The sequence below is a fragment of the Mus caroli genome, unplaced genomic scaffold (genome assembly GCF_978045245.1).
Source record: "Mus caroli unplaced genomic scaffold, Mus_caroli_1 scaffold_12, whole genome shotgun sequence".
NCBI classification, from domain to species: Eukaryota; Metazoa; Chordata; class Mammalia; order Rodentia; family Muridae; genus Mus; species Mus caroli.
In genome coordinates this window covers 6374649-6396911 of record NW_028227267.1, presented here as the reverse complement: position 1 = coordinate 6396911, position 22263 = coordinate 6374649, and the positions used below count along the sequence as shown (strand labels likewise).

The window sequence follows — 22263 nt, the reverse complement described above, 5'->3', positions numbered from 1 at the left end:
TTCCCCATTCTAAGGAGGAACAAAGTATCCACACTTTGGTCTTCCTTCTTCTTGAGTTTCATGTGTTTTGCAAATTGTATCTTGGATAGTCTAAATTTCTGGGCTAATATCCACTTATCAGTGAGTGCATATCAAGTGACTTCTTTTGTGATTGAGTTACCTTACTCAGTATGATATCCTCCAGATCCATCTGCCTAAGAATTTCATAAATTTTTTATTTTTAATGGCTGAGTAGTACTCCATTGTGAAATGTACCACATTTTCTTTATCGATTCCTCTGTTGAGGGACATCTGGGTTCTTTCCAGCTTCTTGCTATTATAAGTAAGGCTTCCATGAACATAGTGGAACATGCGTCCTTATTACATGTTGGAGCATCTTCGGGGTACATGCCCAGGAGTGGTATTGCTGGATCGTCTAGTAGAACTATATCCAATTTTCTGAGGAGCCACCAAACTGAATTCTCGAGTAGTTCTACCATCTTGCAATCCCACCAGCAATGGAGGAGTGTTCCTCTTTCTCCACATACTTGCCAGCATCTGCTGTCACCTTAATTTTTGATCTTAGGCCTTCTGACTGGTGTGAGGTGGAATCTCAGGATTATTTTGATTTGCATTTCCCTGATGATTAAGGATGTTGGACATTTTTTCAGGTGTTTCTCAGCCATTCAGTATTCCTTAGTTGAGAAACCTTTGTTTAGCTCTGTACCCCATTTTTAATGGGGTTATTTGTTTTTCTATAGTCCAGCTTCTTGAGTTCATTGTCTATATTGGATATTAGTCCCTTATCAGATTTAGGATTGGTAAAGATCCTTTCCCAATCTGTTGGTGGTCTTTTTGTCTATTGACGGTGTCTTTTGCCTTACAGGAGCTTTGCAATTTTATGAGGTCCCATTTGTCAATTCTTGATCTTACAGCACAAGCCATTGCTGTTCTGTTCAGAAATTTTTCCCTTGTGCCCATACATTCAAGGCTTTCCCCCCACTTTCTCCTCTATAAGTTTTAGTGTCTCTGGTTTTATGTGGAGTTCCTTGTCCACATAAACTTGAGCTTTGTACAAGGAGATAAGAATGGATCAATTTGCATTCTTCTACATGCTAAGGGCCAGTTGAGCCAGTACCATTTGTTGAAAATGCTGTCTTTTTTTCCACTGGGTGGTTTTAGCACCTTTGTCAAAGATCAAGTGACCATAGGTGTGTGGGTTCATTTCTGGGTCTTCAATTCTATTCCATTGATCTATCTGTCTGTTGCTGTATCAGTACCATGAAGTTTTTATCACAATTGCTCTGTAGTTCAGCTTAAGGTCAGGCATGGTGATTCCACCAGAGGTTTTTTTATTGTTGAGAATAGTTTTTGCTATCCTAGGATTTTTGTTATTCCAGAAGTATTTGCAAATTACCCTTTCTAACTCAGTGAAGATTTGAGTTGGAGTTTTGATGGGGATTGCATTGAATCTGTAAGTTGCTTTCAGCAAGATAGCCATTTTTACCATATTAATCCTTCCAATCCATGACCATGGGAGATCTTTCCATCTTCTGAGATCTTCTTTGATATCTTTCTTTAGAGACTTGAAGTTCTTATCATACAGATCTTTCACTTCCTTAGTTAGAGTCACACCAAAGTATTTTATATTGTTTGGGACTAATGTGAATGGTGTTGTTTCCCTAATTTCTTTCTCAGCCTGTTTATCCTTCAAAGGATAATAACAGAAAAAAACTAATACAAGGACGGAAACCACGCCCTAGAAAAAGCAAGAAAGCAATCCTTCAACAAACCTAAAAGAAGACAGCCATAAGAACAGAATGCCAACTTTAACAACAAAAATAATAAGAACCAACAATTACTTCTCCTTAATATCCCTTAATATCAATGGACTCAATTCCCCAATAAAAAGACGCAGACTAACAGACTGGCTACACAAACAGGACCCAACATTTTGCTGCTTACAAGAAACCCATCTCAGTGGAAAAGACAGACACTACCTCAGAGTGAAAGGCTGGAAAACAATTTTCCAAGCAAATGGTCTGAAGAAACAAGCTGGAGTAGTCATTCTAATATCGAATAAAATTGACTTTCAACCCAAAGTTATCAAAAGGACAAGGAGGGACACTTCATACTCATCAAAGTTAAAATCTTCCAAGAGGAACTCTCAATTCTGAATATCTATGCTCCAAATGCAAGGGCATCCACAGTCATTAAAGACACTTTAGTAAAGCTCAAAGCACACATTGCACCTCACACAATAATAGTGGGGGACTTCAACACACCACTTTCATCAATGGACAGATTGTGGAAACAAAAACAGAAACTAAACAGGGACACAGTGAAACTAACAGAAGTTATGAAAGAAATGGACTTAACAGATATCTACAGAACATTTTATCTTAAAACAAAAGGATATACCTTCTCAGCACCTCACAGGACCTTCTCCAAAATTGACCATATAATTGGTCACAAAACAGGCCTCAACAGATACAAAAATATTGAAATTGTCCCATGCATCCTATCAGACCACCATGGACTAAGGCTGATCTTCAATAACAACATAAATAATGGAAAGCCAACATTCACATGGAAACTGAACAACACTCTTCTCAATGATACCTTGGTCAAGGAAGGAATAAAGAAAGGAATTAAAGACTTTTTAGAGTTTAACGAAAATGAAGCCACAACATACCCAAACTTGTGGGACACAATGAAAGCATTTCTAAGAGGGAAACTCATAGCTCTGAGTGCCTCCACAAAGAAACTAGAGAGAGCAAACACTAGCAGCATCACAACACACCTAAAAGCTCTAGAATAAAAGGAAGCAAATTCACCCAAGAGGAGTAGATGGCAGGAAATAATCAAACTCGGGCAAAATCAACCCAGTGGAAACAAGGAGAACTATTCAAAGAATCAACCAAACCAGGAGCTGGTTCTTTGAGAAAATCAACAAGATAGATAAACACTTAGCCAGACTCACTAGAGGGCACAGGGAAAGCATCCTAATTAACAAAATCAGAAATGAAAAGGGAGACATAACAACAGATCCTGAAGAAATCCAAAACACCATCAGATCCTTCTACAAAAGGCTATACTCAACAAAACTGAAAACCTGGATGAATTGGACAAATTTCTAGACAGATACCAGGTACCAAAGTTAAATCAGGATCAGGTTAATAATCTAAACAGTCCTATATCCCCTGCCTTTATATCTTACTTGACCTTTTCCCCTTACTGCTTTTAATATTCTGTCTTCATTTAGTGCATTTGTTTTTCTGATTATTATATGTTGGGAGGAATTTCTTTTCTGGTCCAGTCTATTTGGAGTTCTTTAGGCTTCTTGTATGGTCATGGGCATCTCTTTCTTTATGTTAGGGAAGATTTCTTCTATAATTTTGTTGGAGATATTTACTGGCCTTTTAAGTTGAAAATCTTCATTCTCATCTATACCTATTATCCTTAGGTATGGTCTTCTCATTGTGTCCTGGATTTCCTGGATATTTTGAGTTAGGATCTTTTTGCATGTTGCATTTTCTTAGATTGTTGTGTCCATGTTTTCTATGGAATTTTCTGTACCTGATATTTTCTCTTCCATTTCTTGTATTCTGTTTCTGATGCTCATATTTATGGTTCCGGATTTCTTTCCTTGGATTTCTATCTCCAGAGTTGTCTCCTTTTGGGTTTTCTTTATTGTTTCTACCTCCATTTTTAGATCTTGGATAGTTTTTTTCAATTCTATCACCTTTTTAATTTTATTTTTCTGTAATTCTTTAAGGGATTTTTGTATTTCCTCTTTAAGGACTTTTACCTGGTTAGCAGTGTTTTCCTGTAATTCTTTAAGGCCTTCTACCTGTTTAGCAGTGTTCTCCTGTATTTCTTTAAGTGACTTATTATTGTCCTTCTTAAAATCCTCTACCAGCATCATGACATATGATTTTAAATCTGATTCTTGCTTTTCAGATGTGTTTGGGTAGCCAGGACTTACTGTGGTAGGCATACTGCTTCTGATGATGCCCAGTGGTCTTAGTTTCTGTTAGTAAGATTTCCTTTCACCGTCTGGTAATCTCTGGTGTCATATATTCTAGCTGTCTTTGGCTGGAGCTTGTTCCTCTTGTGATTCTGTTAGCCTCCTCATCACTCCTGGGAGTGTAACTCTTTCCTGAGTCCCACTAGTCAGAGCACTCTCTGCAGGCAAGCTCTCCTTTGCAGGAAAGGTATACAGAGGTCTAGGTCTCAGCTCTGCCTCCTGGCTGTGGATGAAGGCCTGAATGAACCCTGTCTAAGAAGCTCTGTTGCTTCTGTGGTCCATTTGCTCTCCTGAGTGGACTGGTCTCTGAGAGACCCGGGATACAAGATGGCTCTCTTACCTGAGTCCCTGGGTCAGAGTCCTGGAAGCAGATTCTCCTCAGTGATCCAAAGATCCTGGGTGTGCTAGGGTACCTGCAGCGTGGTGAGTCCTCTGGGGACTGTGGGACCATCCACTGTCTTGAGCCCAAGGTGGTGGGAGCCTGGTGCAGACTGGAACTGAAGCAAAATATTTTAAATAAGCCTAGCTGTGTACAGAGCTAACAAATGGCAGGGTCAGAATTTAAACCCAGTTGTTCCTGACTTTAAGGTTTGCACTTTTGAACTCCACGTTAGGATGACTAAAATGGAATAAATGTCTTTACAAAATATCTGGAATTCGATGCATTAATTCAGGATGTAAATTAATTGTTTGTCTTCATCCTTTGCCACAATGCCTAGCTCTAGTCTTCTTTAGTGAGAATGGTATTCAAAAAAAGGCTAACAGAAGTACAATGTTGGATACTGTAAGCCTCTGTCTATACAGAAGAGGGAAAGATACTCAGTCAGATGGCTACTGTTAGATTCCAGTGGGTAGAGAATGTAAAGCCAGTTAGACGGAAGGAAGCAGAATATATATGGGAGGATGTGGGTGACTTGTTGAGTTTAAATGGTTTAAAATCTGGACTAATTGAGACAAAGGGTTGGGGATCCTCAGAGTTGACTCATCCCCACAGTCCTAATATAGATGAATTGACTTCCATTTGGATGACTGTCTTTACCAAGCTTCTCTGTATTGGCTGACAGCTACAGGAAGATCTGTTTATTTAAGAAAGTTTTGGTGAGTCATCCACCCAATCTTAGGGCCCTGGTTTCTGGAGAGCAGGGAAGGAGGAGCAACATTCTCTTGGAAGTTCACTGGTCAACTGGAACGTTTGGAGCATAGTATCTAGAACAGAACTAGGGCTTAGGTCTTCTCTTCCAGTCCAGAGCTATGTGCTGGTTAATGGAGACATTGTATACTTTGGAAAATGACACAAATAATATGGTACCCAGGAATTAAAGAAGATAGTGTTTGGTTTGTTTAAAGCAAATCTAAGCACAGTCTTAGAAAACCACCTGCTCCCCCTTTCTTTCATAGAATCAACATGTATGAATATAAATTCCAGTTTTGCCTTCCACTGCCTGGCTTTGGTACCCTTGGCCTCCTGTAGGATGTTTCCTTTTCTTTAAATGTGAGTAATTGTCACCTTTCTCCCACTTTAATACAAGTTAGATCTCATGTATTCTTTTTTTTTATTAGGTATTTTCCTCAATTACATTTCCAATGCTATCCAAAAAGTCCCCAATACACTCCCCCCCCAGTCCCCCACCCACCCACCCCCACCCCTTGGCCCTGGCATTCCCCTGTACTGGGGCATATAAAGTTGGCAAGTCCAATGGGCCTCTCTTTCCAGTGATGGCCGACTAGGCCATCTTTTGATACAAATGCAGCTAGAGTCAAGAGCTCTGGGATACTGGTTAGTTCATAATAATGATCCACCTATGGGGTTGCAGTTCCCTTTAGCTCCTTGGGTACTTTCTCTAGCTCCTCCATTGGGGGCCCTGTGATCCATCCAGTAGCTGACTGTGAGCATCCACTTCTGTGTTTGCTAGGCCCCGGCATTGTCTCACAAGAGACAGCTATATCTGGGTCCTTTCAGCAAAATCTTGCTAGTGTATGCAATGGTGTCAGCATTTGGAAGCTGATTATGGGATGGATCCCTGGATATGGCAGTCTTTAGATGGTCCATCCTTTCTTCACAGCTCCAAACTTTATCTCTGTAACTCTTTCCAGGGGTGTTTTGTTCCCAATTCCAAGAAGGGGCACAGTGTCCACACTTTGGTCTTCGTTCTTCTTGAGTTTCATGCATTTAACAAATTGTATCTTATATCTTGGGTATCCTAAGTTTTTGGGCTAATATCCACTCATCAGTGAGTACATATTGTGTGAATTCCTTTGTGAATATGTTACCTCACTCAGAATGATGCCCTCCAGGTCCATCCATTTGCCTAGGAATTTTATAAATTCATTCCTTTTAATAGCTGAGTACTACTCCATTGTGTAAATGTACCACATTTTCTGTATCCAATCCTCTGTTGAGGGGCATCTGGGTTCTTTCCAGCTTCTGGCTATTATAAATAAGGCTGCTATGAACATAGTGGCGCATGTGTCCTTTTTACCGGTTGGAACATCTTCTGGATATGTGTCCAGGAGAGGTATTGCTGGATCCTCTTGTAGTATTATGTCCAATTTTCTGAGGAACCGCCAAACTGATTTCCAGAGTGGTTGTACCAGCTTGCAAGCCCACCAACAATGAAGGAGTGTTCTGCTTTCTCCACATCCTCGCCAGCATCTGCTGTCACCTGAATTTTTGATCTTAGCCATTCTGACTGGTGTGAGGTGGAATCTCAGGGTTGTTTTGATTTGCATTTCCCTGATGATTAAGGATGTTGAACATTTTTTCAGGTGCTTCTCTGCCATTTGGTCTTCCTCAGGTGAGAATTCTTTGTTCAGTTCTGAGCCCCATTTTTTAACGGGGTTATTTGATTTTCTGGAGTCCACCTTCTTGAGTTCCTTATATATATTGGATATTAGTCCCCTATCTGATTTAGGGTAGGTAAAGATCCTTTCCCAATCTGTTGGTGGTCTTTTTGTCTTATTGACGGTGTCTTTTGCCTTGCAGAAGCTTTGCAACTTTATGAGGTCCCATTTATCGATTCTCGATCTTACAGCATAAGCCTTTGCTGTTCTATTCAGGAATTTTTCCCCTGTACCCATATCTTTGAGGCTTTTCCCTACTTTCTCCTCTATAAGTTTCAGTGTCTCTGGTTTTATGTGGAGTTCCTTAATCCACTTAGATTAGACCTTGGTACAAGGAGATAGGAATGGATCAATTCGCATTCTTCTACATGATAACCGCCAGTTGTGCCAGCACCATTTGTTGAAAATGCTGTCTTTTTTCCACTGGATGGTTTTTGCTCCCTTGTCAAAGATCAAGTGACCATAGGTATGTGGGTTGATCTCAGGGTCTTCAATTCTGTTCTATTGGTCTACTTGTCTGTCGTTATACCAGTACCATGCAGTTTTTATCACAATCGCTCTGTAGTACAGCTTTAGGTCAGGCATGGTGATTCCACCAGAGGTTCTTTTATCCTTGAGAAGAGTTTTTGCTATCCTAGGTTTTTTGTTGTTCCAGATGAATTTGCAGATTGCCCTTTCCAATTCGTTGAAGAATTAAGTTGGAATTTTGATGGGGATTGCATTGAATCTGTAGATTGCTTTTGGCAAGATAGCCATTTTTACAATGTTGATCCTGCCAATCCATGAGCATGGGAGATCTTTCCATCTTCTGAGATCTTCTTTACTTTCTTTCTTCAGGGACTTGAAGTTCTTGTCATACAGATCTTTCACTTTCTTAGTCAGAGTCATGCCAAGGTATTTTATATTGTTTGTGACTATTGAGAAGAGTGTTGTTTCCCTAATTTCCTTCTCTGCTTGTTTATCCTTTGTGTACAGAAAGGCCATTGACTTGCTTGAGTTAATTTTATATCCAGCTACTTCACTGATGCTATTTATCAGGCTTAGGAGTTCTCTGGTGGAATTTTTAGGGTCACTTATGTATACTATCATATCATCTGCAAAAAGCAAAATTTTGACTTCTTCTTTTCCGATTTGTATCCCCTTGATCTCCTTTTGTTGTCTAATTGCTCTGGCTAGGACTTCAAGTACAATGTTGAATAGGTAGGGAGAGAGTGGGCAGCCTTGTCTAGTCCCTGATTTTAGTGGGATTGCTTCCAGATTCTCACCATTTACTTTGATGTTGGCTACTGGTTTGCTGTAGATTGCTTTTATCATGGTTAGGTATGGGCCTTGAATTCCTGATCTTTCCAAGACTTTTATCATGAATGGGTGTTGGATTTTGTCAAATGCTTTTTCAGCATCTAACGAGATGATCATGTGGTTTTTGTCTTTGAGTTTGTTTATATAATGGATTACATTGATGGATTTTCGTATATTGAACCATCCTTGCATCCCTGGGATGAATCCTACTTGGTCAGGATGGACGATTGTTTTGATGTGTTCTTGAATTCGGTTAGCGAGAACTTTATTGAGGATTTTTGCATCAATATTCATAAGGGAAATTGGTCTGAAGTTCTCTATTTTTGTTGGGTCTTTATGTGGTTTAAGTATCAGAGTAATTGTGGCTTCATAGAATGAGTTGGGTAGAGTACCTTCTGATTCTATTTTGTGGAATAGTTTGTGAAGAACTGGGATTAGTTCTTCTTTGAAGGTTTGATAGAACGCTGCACTAAACCCATCTGGTCCTGGGCTTTTCTTGGTTGGGAGACTATTAATGACTGCTTCTATTTCTTTAGGGGATATGGGACTGTTTAGATCATTAACCTGATCTTGATTTAACTTTGGTATCTGGTATCTGTCTAGAAACTTGTCCATTTCATCCAGGTTCTCCAGTTTTGTTGAGTATAGCCTTTTGTAGAATGATCTGATGGTGTTTTGGATTTCTTCAGGGTCTGTTGTTATGTCTCCCTTTTCATTTCTGATTTTGTTAATTAGAGTACTTTCCCTATGCCCTCTAGTGTGTCTGGCTAAGGGTTTATCTATCTTGTTGATTTTCTCAAAGAACCAACTCCTTGATTGGTTGATTCTTTGAATTGTTCTTCTTGTTTCCACTTGGTTGATTTCACCCCTGAGTTTGATTATTTCTTGCCGTCTACTCCTCTTGGGTGAATTTGCTTCCTTTCGTTTTAGAGCTTTTAGGTGTGTGGTCAAGCTGCTAATGTGTGCTCTCTCTAGTTTCTTTTTGGAGGCACTCAGAGCTATGAGTTTTCCTCTTAGAAATGCTTTCAGTGTGTCCCATAAGTTTGGGTATGTTGTGGCTTCATTTTCATTAAACTCTAGAAAGTCCTTAATTTCTTTCTTTATTCCTTTCTTGACCAAGGAAGAGTGTTGTTTAGTTTCCACGTGTGTGTTGGCTTTCTATTATTTATTTTGTTATTGAAGATCAGCCGTAGTCCATGGTGATCTGATAGGGTGCATGGGACAATTTCAATATTTTTGTATATATTGAGGCTTGTTTTGTGACCAATTATGTGGTCAATTTTGGAGAAGGTACCGTGAGGTGCTGAGAAGAAGGTATATCTTTTCGTTTTAGGATAAAATGTTCTGTAGATATCTGTCAGATCCATTTGTTTCATAACCTCTGTTAGTTTCACTGTGTCCCTGTTTAGTTTCTGTTTCCATGATCTGTCAATTGGTGAAAGTGGTGTGTTGAAGTCTCCCACTATTATTGTGTGAGGTGCAATGTGTGCTTTGAGCTTTACTAAAGTATCTTTAATGAATGAGGCTGCCCTTGTATTTGGAGCATAGATATTCAGAATTGATAGTTCCTCTTGGAGGATTTTACCTTTGATGAGAATGAAGTGCCCTTCCTTGTCTTTTTTGATAACTTTGGGTTGGAAGTCAATCTTATCAGATATTATAATGGCTACTCCAGCTTGTTTCTTCATACCATTTGCTTGGAAAATTGTTTTCCAGCCTTTCATTCTGAGGTAGTGTCTATCTTTTTCTCTGAGATGAGTTTCCTGTAAGCAGCAAAATGTTGGGTCCTATTTCTGTAGCCAGCCTGTTAGTCTATGTCTTTTTATTGGGGAGTTGAGTCCATTGATATTAAGAGATATTAGGGAGAAGTAATTGTTGCTTCCTTTTATTTTTGTTGTTAGAGTTGGTGTTCTGTTTTTGTTGCTGTCTTCTTTTAGGTTTGTTGAGGGATTACCTTCTTGCTTTTTCTAGGACGTGGTTTCCGTCCTTGTATTGTTTTTTTTTTTCTGTTATTATCCTTTAAAGTGCTGGATTCGTGGAAAGATAATGTGTGAATTTGGTTTTATCGTGGAATACTTTGGTTTCTCCATCTATGGTAATTGAGAGTTTGGCTGGGTATAGTAGCCTGGGCTGGAAATTGTGTTCTCTTAGTTTCTGTATAACATCTGTCCAGGCCCTTCTGGCTTTCATAGTCTCTGGTGAAAAATCCGGTGTAATTCTGATAGGCTTGCCTTTATATGTTACTTGACCTTTTTCCCTTACTGCTTTTAGTATTCTATCTTTATTTAGTGCATTTGTTGTTCTGATTATTATGTGTCGGAAGGAATTTCTTTTCTGGTCCAGTCTATTTGGAGTTCTGTAAGCTTCTTGTATGTTCATGGGCATCTCTTTCTTTAGGTTTGGGAAGTTTTCTTCTATAATTTTGTTGAATATATTTGCTGGTCCTTTGAGTTGAAAATCTTCATTCTCATCTACTCCTATTATCCGTAGGTTTGGTCTTCTCATTTTGTCCTGGATTTCCTGGATATTTTGAGTTAGGATCTTTTTGGATTTTGTATTTTCTTTGATTGTCGTGCCGATGTTCTCTATGGCGTCTTCTGCACCTGAGATTCTCTCTTCCATCTCTTGTATTCTGTTGCTGATGCTCGTATCTATGGTTCCAGATTTGTTTCCTAGTGTTTCTATCTCCTGTGTTGCCTCAATTTGGGTTTTCTTCATTGTCTCTACTTCCCTTTTTAGGTCTTGGATGGTTTTATTCTATTCCATTACCTGTTTGGTCTGGTTTTCCTGCAATTCTTTAATGGATTTTTGTGCTTCCTCTTTAATGTCTTCTACCTGTTTAGCAGTGTTCTCCTGCAATTCTTTAAGGGATTTTTGTGCTTCCTCTTTAATGTCTTCTACCTGTTTACCAGTGTTCTTTTGTATTTCTTTAAGTGTGTTATTAAAGTCCTTCTTGATGTCCTCTACCATCATCATGAGATATGCTTTTAGAACGGGGTCTAGCTTTTCCGGTGTGTTGGGGTGCCCTGGACTGGGCGAAGTGGGAGTGCTGGGTTCTGATGATGGTGAGTGGTCTTGGTTTCAGTTAGTAAGATTCTTACGTTTACCTTTTGCCATCTTGTAATCTCTGGGATTAGTTGTTATTGTTGTCACTGTTTAAAGATTGGAGCAGACTCTGTGTTCCACTCACCAGAAGTCTCAAAATCCTGTGGCGGGTGTCGTGGGTAGCTGGCGGGTGTCAGCAGACCCTGCGCTCTAGCTACCCAGGTGCTGTTCAGACTGGAAGAGGCTTGTGGCCCTACTCAGGCCAGATTTCTGCCTCCCCAACCAAAGCAGTCTCAGGTCCCGCGCGCAATTGGATTGGAGCAGAAGCTGTGTTCCACTCACCAGAAGTCTTAAGATCCTGTGGAGGGTATTGTGGGTAGCTGGCGAGTGTCAGCCCACCCTGCGCCCTAGCTACCCCGGTGCTGTTCAGACCGGAAGAGGCTTGTGGCTCTACTCCTCATGTATTCTTTATGTCTAGTGTATGACAGTCACTCAACAAATGAATAAGTGTGGATTTCAATGTGAGAAATATGATGCTGGTTATGGTATGCCTGCCCTTCACTGGTTGATGGATCTGGGTAAGATAGACTTTTTCATACTCAGTTGTTCTGTCTATGGCATTATTATGAGATTAAGGGCTTCATTATTGGTTATGATGATTACTATAAGCAGTTGCTGATGTCTTTAACTTAGCTAAGTACGTCTTATATGCACACAACATATTTAGTGTGGTGACTAGAATATAATACGTAATGAACAGTTATTAAGTTAATAACAAAAACTAATATTTTATTTTTGATCTAGAAAAGTTAATTCTATATGGTTCACTGGGATCTTATTGTCCTATAAGGCTAACCTGAAATTCTGTTTTTAGTCACTCAGTAACTGGGATTCTTTTGTTTTGTAGGAGCAGCAAAAACCTGAGATTAATTGCTTCTCCTACAGGGCTTTAGGCAGTGACTAACTGAACTTTCAAGACTCTAATTATTTCACCAGCTTTCCCTTAAGCTTCTCATTGCCTGGTTTCCCTTCTAGTGATACAGCACAGCAGTGTGGAAAATAACCCTAAGAAACTGATGTTCTGTGAATAAGATGTGACCTGGTGACAGGTGACAGCAGTTCTCTTCCCTACAGCAGGACACTGCAGTCTATGATCCAGTGCCAGCTGAAGCCAGCTTTCCTCTTGAACAGGCCACTGCAGTCTATAACCCAGTGCCAGGTGACAGCAGCTTTCTCTTTTCTAGCTGGCCACTCCAGTTTCTGGTTCTCAATGATTCCTGGACTTTTTTCTACACTGAAAATAAAAACAATTCATGATGCCAGCTTAGACTTTTTAACTTGTGACAAATTTGCCTTCACTGAGTAAGATCTTGGAAGTGTTCAAGGAGAAAATAATATCTTCTGAAATCACGTCTGCCTTGTCAGAAATGTCATCCTGACAACCATCCCAGGGCAGCTCTGAAGTGGATAATGTGGGTTGGGTGTTTTAGAAGAAAGGTTGCATTGATTAGACTGAGAGAATGTGGTTTATGCAATATACTAGGGTAGCAGGCTAGCTGGACCTTCAAACAACCTAGATATGGGAAATGAACAAGAAGACAAAAATAACTCAGTCTGGGGATAGATGGTAGTGTCATATCCTCAGAAAGCGTGACTAAGGTAAGAGGGGGACTGAGACTATGCAAGAAAACAAGAGTGCTGTTTTTTTCTGTGTTATGTCTGAAGTTCCTATCAGACAGCTAAATGTCAAAGAAGCTCTGGAGACAGTGCAGGAACTTGGTACAAGTATCATAAGTGGTGCTCTTCACACTGTTCTGTAAATCAAACAAATAAAACATGCTCAGAGAAAGCCTTGGTATAGGAACAAAATAAATATTGCCGCCATCACAACACTAAGAGATATTTTCAAGCAATTCTGACAGCAAGAATGATGGGGGAGAAATCAAGTGGTCAACAGCTCTCAAGTGAGCTCACATAGGAGTCTAATGCTTCCCTAATCATTGAGAATCACAGTATATATTTATGAGCTCACCAAGAGCCCCGTACCAAGAAAGTGGCCTTTCATTGACTTAGTTGACCATCACAGCTGGGTGTGGACAAAGATGAAACTCCAAAGTCCTCAGATCATTAACCTGAGTTCAGAACAGAGGAGGCATCTATCTGCTCCTCCTGAGATCTGTCATAAGTGGGCAAGAAAATTGACCAAAAGTGCCAGCCAGGTTTATCTTACCCTGTGAGAACCTGTCTATAGAGCATCAGCCCTGGAGGCAATGTTCTTTGTGCCTGCAGTACGTGAACTAGTAGGAGATAGAGGGAAAGATCATGAAATAAAAATATAATTTAAAAAAATGGCACTTGGTAAGAATAAGGAAACTGGTTTTACAAATTTTCCTAGGCTGCTTCTTTTCTGTTTATAATTTACATAGTTTTTCATTGGTTCCAAAGGTGTTCTCTGTTCTTCCCCTTAGGATTTTTCTAGCAGGCCAAATGGATTCTAGTCACCTGTACACCATCCAATTCAGCCAATAAGAGCTATATCTATCTGCTGCATGTCTTTGACACACAGATGCTTTTATTCTATTACTTACAGAAGTACTTGCTGAAATACTGCTTCAATTGAGAACAGCTGCTTGTTTAGGGGACATGTTGTCTTATTTTATTGGAATATCTTAGAGGAGGTGAGCTTACTTCAGGCAACGTTGGATATAGGATTGATTGATTGATTGATTGATTGATGTGTGTACATATTAGCACATGTGTGTGCCATAGTGGACAGGTGGAGTTAATAAGACAATTCACAAGTATTCATTCTCTACTGTCACCATTTGAGTTCCAGATAATGAACTCAGGTTAATTCATCTTACTGGTCCAGTGTCAGGAATTTAAGTATTACTTTTTTGGGCTATCCTATTGTCCTTACTGTGGGTGGCTTATAAGTTCCTTGTCTTCTTTTGCAGGGAGGTTTAATGCATGCAGATTTTAGAAATATGTTGTACTTCAGAGCATTCTTTTTATGGTTTAGAATGTTGAGTTTCTTATCAGCTCTTGTAAAAAGGCACCACATGTTAATTTGGGTGTCACACTCCCTCTAGTATGGTTGCCATGGCCTAAAGATTTATGATTCCATCCATATCATAAGAGATAGAGAATAGAAGTGTCCTATTGTAGTACCAATGGTTTCATTGATATCACAGGGATAGAGAAGGGAATATTCATTCCTACAGTAGCATCATTAGTTCCATTGGTATCTCAGGGATAGAAAAGAGACTTTCCTATAGTAACATTAATGGTTCCTCTGGTATCACAGAGATAGAGAAGGGAATGTTCCTATAGTAACATCAATGGTTCCATTGGTTTCTCAGGGATGGAAAAGGGTACTACCCTATAGCAAAACCAAAACAGAAGTATCCTTCAGTGCTGACTTGTTGGAGGCTGATGCTGCTCTTATTGATGGCACCATTATTGCTATTGTAATTCCACTCAGAGGAAATATTGGAAGGCATAGAAGGAACCCCCCAAAATGAGAAGGTCCCTTGTCTGATTATTGACAAATGCTCGGTGTGGCTGCCTTTGATGGAGCTACAGAGAGCTCAGCAATCAGTTTCTGAGATCTTATCAAAGGAATAACAATTAGATGGAAAAGCAGGACTATGGAAATGCCCAGACTCAATCCTCTCTGTGACCAAGCAATTCAGCTTCCTTTTCAAATCTAAGGAATTCCTTTTCTTCTGGAGTCTGGCAGGCCAATCTGCTTCTCATATCTACAGGACTTTGCTCACAGAGACACTGCCTGTCAATTGTCCCTTTGAAGGTTTCCTCTAAGATAAGCCAGAAAACTGCTACTTTATAAAAGAAGAAGAAGAAGAAGAAGAAGAAGAAGAAGAAGAAGAAGAAGAAGAAGAAGAAGAAGAAGAAGAAGAAGAAGGAAAGGAAAGGAAAGGAAAGGAAAGGAAAGGAAAGGAAAGGAAAGGAAAGGAAAGGAAAGGAAAGGAAAGGAAAGGAAAGGAAAGGAAAGGAAAGGAAAGGAAAGGAAAGGAAAGGAAAGGAAAGGAAAGGAAAGGAAAGGAAAGGAAAGGAAAGGAAAGGAAAGAAAAGAAAAGAAATGAGAAAACTGGCCTGAGGTATGATTTTTTTTTGGATATGTGCAATGTCATAAGAATAATAATGAGAGCCGGGCAGTGGTGGTGCACACCTTTAATCCCAGCACTTGGGAGGCAAAGGCAGGCAGATTTTTGAGTTCGAGGCCAGGCTGGTCTACAGAGTGAGTTCCAGGACAGCCAGGGCTAAACAGAGAAACCCTGTCTCAATAATAATAATAATAATAATAATAATAATAATAATAATAATAATTTTAATAATAATTTAGTTGCTAGTATTTTAAAAATCAAGTGTTTGGCTCTTTTGTTTGTTTGTTTTTTAATCCCTATCCCAACATCTTGAAAACTGTTACAGGCCAGCATGCATATCTGTGTATGTGTTTGTCAGTGGAAGCTACAGGTCAACTGCCTTAGCTAGGACACAGAACCCTCAGAGATATGTTCCAATGAAAAGAGCTTCATCCACTGGGATACTGTGATTATTGCTTTATACACTGTCACCTGTGCAAAGCAACTTAAAGCAGGAAAGATTGGTTTTGTCTTACATTTCAAGGGAAGGTCATTAGGGGAGAGAAGTCACAGCAGCAGGAGACTGAGGCAGCTGGCCACTGTATCTGTGGCCAGGCAGGCAGCAATGAATGCCAGTCTAGACTAGATTGACTGAATGCTGCTGCTTCCCTAAGTGCTCTTCTTCTTATTCAGTCTGGGACCCCAGCCCATGGCATGGCACTGTCCACATGGAGGGTGGGTCTTCCCAACTTAAGTAACAGAATTCCTAGAGCTGATCTCCCAGGTGACTCTCGAGTCTACCACGTTGAACACAAATGTTAACCAACACACTTATGGCTTTCCTGTTTTGTTTGTTTGTTTGGTTGGTTTTTTTTAATTTTTGTTTTTGATTTTGTTTTTTGTTTTTTTTTTTTTTGAGACAGGGTTTCTCTGTGTATCCCGGGCTGTCCTGAAACTCACTCTGTATGCCAGGCTGGCCTAGAACTCAGAAGCCCACCTGCCTCTGCCTCCCAAGTGCTGGGATTAAAGGTGTGTGCCACCACTGCCCAGCTGAGTTATGGATTTCTTGACAAGGCATCTGGAGGTGGGCATTTCCACTCTATGGAGTTTCATACAACCATCCTCTATGGGTGTGTTGACCCTGCCCTGTCACTGTGTAAGATGAAAAGTGCTTCTATTAGGAGACTGTTCCTTTCCATCAGGAAGAGAGAAATCTTTCCAGAAGTCATTCCAGATTTCCCTTGACTCACACTAGCCAGATCATGGTTACATGACTACTTGTAGCTTCTGGCAGAGGATGATGGGACTGCCATGATTTGTTTCCATCAGTCCTGACGTTATTCTTTAAAATGATTACCCTTGAAGAGTTAGGATTCTGTTAGCAGGTTAGGAATAGTAGATGAGCTAGGGTGCCTGCCACATGTTTGTGCTATTCATCTTTCCACAATCCCCCCCACTGATTCACCCAGGACTTTTTTCTTGAGTGTTTTACAGGAATGTCCCTGATGGGCATTCACAACTTTTATCGCCTTCCTGATTTTCATCTAGCTCTAACAGGAAAAAGCTGGCTTGTGTCTTAGTTCATTTTCTGCTGCTATGAGAGAGTATCCAAGCCTCTGTGTTTTATGAAGAATAGAGGTGTATTATATTTTGGCGTCATGACTGTCAAGGCCCAGAGAGTCATAAGGATGGTGCTGACAAGGCTCTCCTGATGCTTCAGTCAAGGCTGGAAGCAAAAGAGTTCACATGGCAGCAGAGGAACAATGAGAAAGCCTTGGGGCCAAACCAAATCTCTTCGTAATCTGCTTCAACAATATGGCATCTTGTCTTCTGGAAATCAGAATTGAGTGATGGTGAAAGACTCCAGGACTCCCAAAGGGAGACACTCACTCAAGCCTCGGGGCAGCCGTGCACCCAAGAAGACACTGAGACCGAACTTAAGATGTATAGAGAGTAAGATTTAATACAGCAATGACAAGAAAGCACATAAAAAGCACATATACCAGATATCTGGGGTCGAAACTCATGCAGCCAGCAAGGTGCAGAGGAGAATCGACAATTGGCCCAGACTTGTCACAGGCTTTTATGGGAGAAGGGTAAGGGGGAAAGTACAAGTTTTACGTCACCAAGGGGCTTTGCCAAGGGGCTTTACATAACCAAGGGGTCGTGTCCTATATTTTGGCAATGTACTCGATCTATTGGAACATTCTGGGGTAGTACCAGGAGGCCCCTATATCAAAAATGTTCTTGGAACAGTCTTCAGTTAGGAGGGGTAGGACTAGGTTTGTTCCAGGAGACCCCTTATCTAAAAAATGTTCCCGGAGCAGTTTCCAATTGGGAGGGGGTACCTTGGGGTAAAAAGTTCAGGTGTGTTCCGGGAACAATCTCCAGATGGGAGGGGTAAGAGGACCCTGAGCTGAAGAGTTCATGGAGAGTTCAGCTTTTCTTCTTTCATTCCCCCCTTCTTTTAGTAACAAGCTCTAATCTTAGAGCGGGGTATCGGCTTCCTGAAGGACCCGATATTGTTGCCTTAATACCATAACTTGCACTGCATTTATTTTTTCTCTGATAAAAGCCACTAACTTATTAAGAATTCAGGGGCCGAAAGTGAGCAAAAGCATAAGTGTAATTAAGGGTCCTGCTATGGAGGAGAGGAGAGTGGTAAGCCAAGGGGACTTATTAAACCAGCTTTCGAACCATCCTTGTTGGCTTTCTCTCTCTCTTTTACGCATATCTAGGCGTTCTCTAAGTCTGGCCATAGAGTCTTTGATTACTCCTGAATGATCAACATAAAAACAACATTCTTCTTTTAGGGCAGCACAAAGTCCTCCTTCTTTAAGGAATAATAAGTCTAATCCCCTCCTATTTTGCAGCACTACTTCAGACAGGGAAGTTAAAGATTCTTCTAATTTAGTTATAGACTGTTCTATAGTTCTAAGATCAATGTCCATAGCTGTACGTAATTCTTCATAGTATTGGGGGGTCTGAATTAAGGCAGCGGTCCCTGTACCTACTCCCGCTGCTACTCCCAATCCCAAAAGTACTGCCAGAGTTAAGGTAATGGGCTCTCTTTTCCAGCGGACCCGATGATCAAACTTGTCTAAAAAGGAGCTATCATCATGATACAGGAGTCTAGGAATAAGCTGAACTAAAATGCAAAAATCTTTGGAACTATTAAAAACAGATATAGATACACAAGGAGTGAGACCGGTATTACAAGCCCATACTGTGTCTATGGGGGGCACCAGATACTGACCACTTTTGCCAGGCTGGATGTTCTGGGTCTGATTACAAAGGTGCCGTTTATCCTGAGGCGCCTGGCCTAAACAGAGTCCACTTCCTGAAACTGCTTCCAGAGTCAGCTTTCTGTTTTCTCCCCAAAGGCATTGAGAATGATCTGAAGTAGTATTATAAGTCCTGATCTGAGCAATTCCTTCATAATAAGGGGGCCTAGAGGCATAGCATAACCAACATGATTGAGTCATATTAGGATTAGTCCTATTCAACACCAAAAAAGCTCCTTGGACTAGACTGACCAGACGGCTTTCTGTATCTAGGGGCGGTGGGGAAACTAAGGTCGGTAGGGAAGGTCTCACTGTTCTGGGCTGTGGAGTTGGTGGAGCTGGTACAGCCGGGACTTGTGGGGGAGCTGGTACTATTGGGGGACCCTGTTCTGTCACAGTCAGCCTGATTGTAAAAATGAACCCAGGGTCTCTCGGTGGACTGGATACACGCCAACCCCACTTATTTCCTTTAAGCCAACTTAAGCGGTTTTGTTTCCCTTTTTCAGTGAATTTTATAAGTAGGGGGTTGCAGTATTTACCTTTGCATGGTCCTGGGGGGCTGTTTTCAGTAGCACACCCATAAGCTCCTACGGCGGCCTTATCTGAATCCAGGACATAATGGAGGTCGCCATCGTTTGGGTATTTATGGGGATCTCTTTCTCCTTGATATGGCTTATCATAACCACTACCTCGCTTAACCGTGATTAGGTCCCAGGCAGAGGAAGGCTTCCAGTAGGCCTCCCCTGTTGTTTCACATGTCCATTTACCACAAAAATAATCTGATGCCCCCCCACATTTTTGTTGAAGCTCTTTGTTTTGACCCTGACCAGGGCAAACATAAAACTGTGCAGCTCTAAGATTAGCTCGGTAGAACTGCCCTGAACACCCATACGTGTTCCCTATTCCACCTGGAACACACCGCTGTTCAGGGGGTGGGTTACTAAGATCAGTATGGTCGGGGAGGTCCCAATTGGGAGATCCTGCTACTAACTTACAAATGTCAGGTGTGAGATCAGGCCACCAAGTCCAAGGGGGAAGGACTGCAGTGATTGCCCATACAATGTTTCCCTCCCCATTAAGCACTTCCCATGACTGTTGAATCGGGGCATGAGGGTTGTCGTTCCCTAGGCTTAGGGTGGCCCCCACGACAGAAGCGAAGTTTAAGAGGATTGTCAGTAGTTGCCATCGTCCAGTTGTCCTCATGGTTGCCTCCACCCTGGCTAGGAGCCTTCTTGCTGCCGTTGGAGTTGTTAACAGTACCAGATATGGTCCTTTCCACCGAGGACCGAATCTCCAACCTGGAACCCGTGGGGCACTGCCGTAGTCCCCGGTGCATAAGCTTCTTTGATCTGGTCCCAGATCTGTGTTCTGACAACCTCCAAGGCCTTTAAATGGGTAAACAGAGCAGAGGGTGAGGAAGAGTCAACACAGGGATCCAATATCCTGCTAGACTCAGTCAAAGAAGTAAGACCGAAACGTCCAGGTGTGTTTCGGACTCTGAGAAGCACAAAGGGAAGGAGGGTCACCCAGTCTTTACCGCCAGTCTCAATAACTAATTTAGTTAGGGTCTGGGCATGATGCAGGTGCACGTAGATCAGATCTCTGGCTGGGACTGGTGAGATGTCCTTGGGGTATCCAGCTCGTTCACTGTAACCAGTTGTGACCAGACTTTTTTCTGTACCACCTGCAAGCCCTTTTAACTTAGCATACAGAGCATTATTAACAACATAGGTTTAAACACATCATTTGAGACTATGATGGGCATAGGAGTTTCATAAAGGATCTTAAAAAGAGTAACACTGAATACGTTTGAATAGGGCATAGGGGAGGAACACCAAGTCTGTGCCAGTCTCCACGATTAATTTTGTCAAGGTCTGTCTTAGAGTTTTAAACTAATTTTTATCTTATCCTGAGCTCTGAGGTCTATACACACAATGTAATTTTTGACCTCTGAATACTTGGCCACACCCTGACTTACCTGGGCAACAAAGCAGGGCCATTATCTGACACTATTGCTTTTGGCACTCTGAACCTTGGAAAAATTTTTTTTAATAGTCTTCTTGATGACTATGTGAGCAGTATCATTTATCCATATTGAGAACGTCTTTTTCTGCAGATGTCAACAGCTTTCTTTGTTTGTATTGTTCCATACAGTGGCAAAAGCATACCTGCTGTCAGTGTCATTTATAAAGCTTGTATCAAAACCACAAGTTCAGCTTTTTGGGCTGAAGTCTCTTTAGGGAGGCTGCTGGCCTAGATCACCTGCTTTTTGTCCACTGCTGCACTGCTGTCCCCGCCTTCCGCTTACCTTTAACCATGAGGCTACTGCCATCCGTGTACCAGTTCAGCATATAGGGTAAAAGGCTTAGTCAGATCTGGCAAAGCCAGAGCGGGGGCTGCAAGCAGGGCTGCCTTTATGCTGTCAAAGGCTTTTTGGTGTTCCTCAGTCCAGGTGAATGGGACTTTTTCTTTAGTCCAGAGTCTGCAAAAGCCCACCGTTCCCAGAAACTCACGTACTTGGCGCGGGGTGGTGGGGGTTGGGATCAGCATCACAGTCTTTTTTCTTGGCTTCGGTGAGCCACCGCTTTCCGTCGTTTTGGCACCTCGGTACGACATAACTGAGCTTTCTTAGCCGATACCTGATACCCCAACTCACCCAGTTCATTCAGGAGCTTCTAGGAGGGCCAGAATTTTTTCTTTGTCTTTGATGTCTCTGCCTTCAGCCAACCGCAGGGCTTGGGTTAGCGCCAGGAGTTCAGCCTTCTGAGCCAAAGTTCCTTCTGCCAGAATGTCAGAGCAGTGATGAGTAGGTGAAGACTCAGCAGGTTAGCAGGGGAAGCGAAGGTCACTTGTTCTGTCAACAAAAAGCTCTAATAATGTGTCCATCAGTCAGGGAAACAATTGGATCATGTGTCCTTGACCAAAAGCCATTATGTGCAGACAAGCAGGCCATCCCTCAGTCACCAGGTCTAATTTTTCAAGTGCCACTGGTCTTTTAGGGTCCCAATTTCTGAGTAAGAACCTCTTTGGCAATACTTTTGTTCTCAGTCACATTTAGGAGTCCCAAAGTTGGGGACAACATTAGGGCAGTCTCAATAGCATCTAAGGCCATCCAAGGTTGTTCTTTATTTCTTATACGAAGGGCTGTTTATCTTTTTAATGCAGCAAAACCTGGAATCCACAGTTTGCAAAGACCTGTAGTGTCCAGGGACCTTTTAAACTTGCTTTGCATTGGTCAGTGGAGGAATATGAAAACACAGTCTCTTTTTAGCTGCTTCAACAGGTAGGCTACCAGTCTCTTTTAAGGACTCAGCTTCTGTGTTAGCACCCCTTCTGCTATTTTTTTACTTTCAGCCACGAGCAGGTGAAGGGTTTGGTCATGAGGGGGGGGGCTCCTCTTCTTTTTGTTAGGACAGTAAACACTTTGATCTTTAGCCAAAGGCTTGCTTTTGTTGCCAGGTACTAAGTTTTCTAGTCTCCCTGACTTTTGTGACCAGCATTTCATTTCTCTTATCTTCTTTAAAAAATTTTCTGGCTCCTTATTTCTTACAGATCATCTCTAAGTGCTAGTATTATTAGCAAGTGTCACTTTGCTAGGTTCTAGTCTTTGTCATTTATTTTTCTTTTTATCTATATATATATCTCTTTTCACTGTTAACCTATCTCTTCTGAGTCTGCT

At 41.3% G+C, this 22263-nt stretch overlaps 1 long non-coding RNA gene across 1 annotated transcript; it reads right to left on the bottom strand.

Moving 5' to 3' along the window:
* Nucleotides 1-19379: 19379 nt before the first annotated feature.
* Nucleotides 19380-21612, bottom strand: LOC147001628 (uncharacterized). Its single transcript, XR_015044713.1, has 2 exons — nt 21241-21612; nt 19380-19969 (listed from the first exon to the last, which is right to left on the bottom strand). It is a non-coding gene; the product is annotated as an uncharacterized LOC147001628 (long non-coding RNA).
* Between the last annotated feature and the right edge of the window lie 651 nt (nt 21613-22263).